We start from the raw sequence: 5,551 nt of genomic DNA, 5'->3' as shown, positions 1-5,551 counted from the left end.
TGTTTATGAAGTGGATGAACTTCCAGGATCAACAAATACGTCGGGTTTTTAGAAAAATTTTGTCGACTTTGATTCTATAGTGCTTCAACAGTCAAACAACCGAATTCAATGAGATGAGATAATTTTTAATCTAATGAAGAAAACGGCTTATACACTTTTTATGTCTGCCCTAAACCCTCAGGCTTACATTGCTGCACGCAGATGTATGTATACAAGATCGTGTGTGTCGGCACATGATAAATCAGTTTTACGAGCTACGGAAAAACTCCCATGGCTGGTTGTTATTAAAAGTATAGTCACACACGTATGTCATGATTATTATTTGTAATTGATTGTAATTGGTAAGGTGGCGCCTGAAAAGTAGGGGACTGAAGGTACGATACTTGTTCTCGGATCGGACTTTATCCCGGAAGTACCACTACTTCGTCAAAGTCAGGCACCTGTTGTTTTGTTCGGTGGATAATACACCCCGAATACGTGTGATATACTTATGGTTACAGGTGGGCCAAGGAACAACAAACAGTTTTACGATTCTCGTGCTCTACTCGACAATGGAGACCGGTAAATTTTCGCTGGTCAATAACGTCGACCAAAGGTGTGATGCTTGGCAAAAAACACTCTAAGTGTTTTGGTGACAGGCAATACACCTCTTGCCATATTGTTGTAATAACGTGTGTCGTTACAATACTCCGAAAAACTGACCGCTAAGAATAACCGACATTAAGTCAGTTTTTAACCAGGTCGATTCATTCCTTCAGCTACTTGATTATCGCAAGTAGCTTGCTATGAATTCACGTGGTAACACGCCGCTTGGACAGCGAATCAGCGAGAAAGAACACGCATTGTGTGCTAAAGCGGGTGACTTAAACCAGTTCCAACAAAATCCTGTAAATTTTGGGTAACGCTGAGCCTCCTTAAAGATACTAGCAAATGCTACCACATTGTATAAAATATTTATTCGGACACTAGAAATGATGTGGACTTCCAAGAATCATTCTTTCAAGAAACGAAACAGCAACAGGCTCCCTTGCGGTAAACGTCTTCCTTGCGTGCGCTAAAACGTGGATTGGCGCACACATTCCCAGAATTTCTGAAATACAGGCAGGGTAACTAAAACAAGTCCGCTGTAGCAAGAGCTGGTTGAATTTCTTCGATCGGTATCTGGCTCTTGTTATGGGCACATTCATATTGAAGAAGCCCGGATAATTCACCCACTGGGTTGGCTAGACTACCGTTGGGGCACAATTTACATAGTCAGTGCGTGTGCACCACAAACAAAATTGATGCCATGGTAGCCATAGGAGGAATCAAAGGAAATACAAGGGGAAGAATTCGCTGCAGCCTCAAGCATCTGGAACGGGAACAAGTCGTATATGTGTAGAGCGGTCTCCTAGTATTACGACTGTGTTGAGTGGACGTCTTTTAGAGACGTAATTTTTAGAAGGTTGGGGAAAAGTCGAAGCAGGAATAGTGTTCGTAACACAGACAAAAAATTCCTGCGGATGAATTCTCGACGTATGGGTTCCCCAATATACGAATATAAGTCCGAAGGTAGTATACGGAAGGCTATCTAGTAATGCTACAATTAGTAGTTGGCATGGCAAGGTCCCGTAAAACAATTTGCAAAGCTAATTTGACTGCAGCACCTGCAGTACCACAGTTTATAAAGTTGGCAGATTTCCTGCACTTGTCTTAGATCACGAGGAGGGCAATGCTAGTTTAGATTTGAATAGGAGAGTGTGCATTACTAGGTTCCCGCTCATATGCCAGTTACATCCAAAACTTTTGGACATGGTCGTCCGGTGATGTTATCAACCGCAGGGACTATTAGGCTTGTCCCCCCCCCCCAAATCAAGTAACATGGAGCCAGTTTCTTGAAGCTCTTTGATGCAGCTTGTCTGCAGGAATAGATTGTGAAAACTTACGAAATTACAGCAGAATATCATCGATCAAGTTTAGAAGATTGCCTTAACCACTCTGAAGAAAATGAGGCAAAGTCACTTTTGGTGCGCCCCTTTTTGTGGCATAATACTGGAGAGTAAGCTAAATATGTACATCAATAAAAATGCACACCAATAATAACACCGGTGAGATGTCCTATTTTATTAATAGTTCAGGATAGATTCTTTCAAGGAAGTGTTACGGGCAGGGTCGAGTCATTTTCGTTGTCCGTTCGGCTTTATCCCACTCAACAGTTAAGGGATTACATGTATGAATGGTTATTTACAAAATGCGACTGACGCTTCAGTGATGCTTCGGTGCATTTGGCCAAAGTAACAACTGAACGAGTTTCTGTTCAGCTGTTATCAGCACAACAGCTGAAGAGACTACAATTCCCGGATATGGAACTAATCCTACTGCGAGATTTGTCGCCCGCTGGCGGCTATTCCCCCTGAATCACGTAAATAAATAAAACATCTAAGATTTATTTTTTGACAATAGAGTTTTCTGGTAGTCTGGTATTTTGGAATTTCAATGGAGATTTCGTCCTGTAAACGAGGCCAACCCGTACTTAATGGCTGAGAAACACCAGCCAACTGTTTCCTACTGACTTTGATCTCCGAAAAAATTCACAGCTGGATTCAAATGCCAGTAGGCGCTTAGTCACAGATGAAGTGGGGTCACGGGTTGACCTTCGACCCTTATAGGACAACTGCGCTATATTCCTCGAAGAAAATAAAGTGGTGTGTATTCATCTGCGACTTTTCATAGAGGCCGGTCTGCCCCGTCAACGTAAATGTCCCAACAACTACAAGAGAACTGGTAAATTACATCGATGTCAGAGAACCCCGACGTACCATAGCCGCAATTTTGAAGAACAGTCCCTCGAGTACTGTCGCTTATGATATTCTTCTGCAGTTGAATGTGCTGAATAAAAGCGCCTAATGTATCACCCGGTAGGACAATCGAGATATCGCAATACGTTGTTTCGACGGAACACACCACTCATGAGTTTGGTGAATACTGTTTGACAGACCGCGACCGTTTTTGTCCTTCTTAGGGCTAATCGGCGAGTCGGAATCCCTGGGTTACCTTGATCCAACCGGTCAAACATGAGTGGTTCTCGATAACAGGCAAACACCCATAGCTACTGGGGCTACTAATAACAACTAATCGGTCGCAAAATACTCAGATCTATGAATATATCTCTGGGGCCCAGGACAGTTGTATAAATTCACTCGGTACAATGTCCCGAAGTCTGATCATTCAACTTTGTCGCTGACCCGGGTTTATGTAGGATGTGCACCTCTTACTTCTTGCGTCTGATGAAATGAAATGTACTGTGGTAACAGTACATGTCTTCTATTTGTAATGATACAATGGATAGACACAGGACTCTCCACAAGTGTTAACCATCCAGCGAAACTACCCTCTTTGCGTTGCAAGCCTGTGGTCGAATTGATTTGTATTGGTGTGGGAATCTCCCGGTGCAGTTCCAAAAACGTCTGAGAAAGTGTGGATCACCAGGATAATCAGGGTGATGAGTTATGGTTCCGAAAGTTCCCAAGGCCGTGGAAAGCGTATACTGAGGGAAAAACTACTCATACGGGTGCCGAAAACACTTCGATAGCCCACGACCGGTTAAGGCTTTTCAAGCACACCCTGAGTTTCAATCACTCTTATGTTCAGTCTTCATCACTCAGTGTAACAACAGTCAAATTGACTCAAGGATGATGCAAGGAAGACCGGTAAGGCATAAAAGCCGAGGGTTAGCTCAGATGGAAGCGGACTATGCACAAATTGAAAGAAGGCTCTTGACCGTCGCATCCTTTTGAGGACAGTCCGGTAAACACACAGTCCGTATAAAAGCCACTGTGCTAAATGACCCCGAACAACTAGTAAACTTAATATCAAAACGTTTTCAGAATACACCGATCATAATTCATAAGTAACATGACGAGTAATCCTACCAACCGACAGATGAGATGCCAATTGCCGGCGCACAATCAAGAGCTTACGTTCTAGGTGATGCGCAGTCAGCTTCGAAATTAGGTATGGTCTTCACACTAATGGACGACTTTGATTTGACAAAGGTCAAAGAACCGACCAAGCGTATCCTTATTATGTAAAAACTAACCTAACGACTGAGCTCAAAATAAAGCTGAAGTCAAGGATCATCTGAAAGCTTACCACAAGGATCGTTCTCCGACCCGTTCTCCATTGAACAGGACATGTTGTTTAAGAGCGATCGAACAGGTACGCGGACGGGGATAAGGTGAGGCCTGATCAAGGAAGTGCAGTTGCACGCTCTGCCGCTGCGCAGACTGTCAACTAGGTATTGACACAGCCGAAGCAGAACAGTTTATGCAGGCCCAGTTTGCTAGGCTCGGTATGGATTGCGAATTCGAGCATTACACAGGCAGCAAGTATCACAAACAATCAAATCAACCGAGTTGAACGAACAAACATTTGGATCACTTTTTTGACTCGTAATGACCAGTGAAACGAGAAAATCGCAGCCAATGGATTAATGAATCTGGTGCACTTTATAAGAATGAGCGACATACTCGAAATAACAGATTATGGCTGCAAGAAGATTCCTAATTAGGTCTCACGTAACGTGACGCTGTAAATGAGCACAGAACATGAGCATAGAGCATAGAACTAGATTCGATGGACTGATCAATATTGTTCCAAGAAGTTTTAATATTTTTAACTGGCCGTGCCTCATACCGATCCGGAATGATGATTTGACGGCAACACCGTGCCGACAAACGATCGATGAACCTAAATTTCCATCTACCTGAAAGTGCATCACGAATCAGCGCACAGATTCACTTGCACAGATGTTCCTTGGTACGTGTCTCAAGCCTTTGGTCAGCTCTACACATCCAAGTTTCAAACAACTGCAGATGAGTTGGTAGATGCAAACGCTAGTGAATCACCCTGACTTCGGTAGTCTTAACTGACGGTATTGGTATTTGCGCATGGTTTGGAATTGAGTTGCGTGCCACACCCAATGTCCTTTTAAACAGAATTGATGAACCACCGCTGGTCAACGGTTATTTAGAGAAGAATCGGCTTCTTTGAAGTGAGTATCTACAGGGTCAAATGGTCAGTGGTTTTCCTAAAAGCAACCCGTATAATTAGTCGTCATATACTTTCGTTCAGCTGAATCTCCTTACCCGCTCTACCCACCGTGCAGGTTTATTTGACTCTGTTAAATAGTATCAGTGAGGTATTGTACTGGACCGATGATGCATTTACGGCGCACGAAGGTTGACACTGAATCACCATAGACTTTATGATTGAAATGTCCACAAAAAGAGAGTTGGTTGTCTTGTCACAGATGGTGCGTTTTTCTGCCAGTACTACTTTGCCGAATTGTTCAGCGGTAGAAAATTTGGGATTATGTGGAACAATCTTCCTCAAACTGATTGACGTAGTCAGTTTTGTTTCAAACAGATGTTCCCGTGAATTTGTCCGGCTTCAGCACCACGAAACTCCAATCCTATTTCAGTATCATCATCTTGGTAGTTTCACAAGTAAACGGGGCAGTTGAAAAAGACAACTAACTTAGCCTCAAACCGTTTATCACTTTCTAAAGATG

This window comes from Opisthorchis viverrini, assembly GCF_000715545.1.
Source record: "Opisthorchis viverrini unplaced genomic scaffold opera_v5_350, whole genome shotgun sequence".
Classification (NCBI taxonomy): Eukaryota; Metazoa; Platyhelminthes; class Trematoda; order Opisthorchiida; family Opisthorchiidae; genus Opisthorchis; species Opisthorchis viverrini.
Note: the sequence above shows the minus strand (reverse complement) of the source record.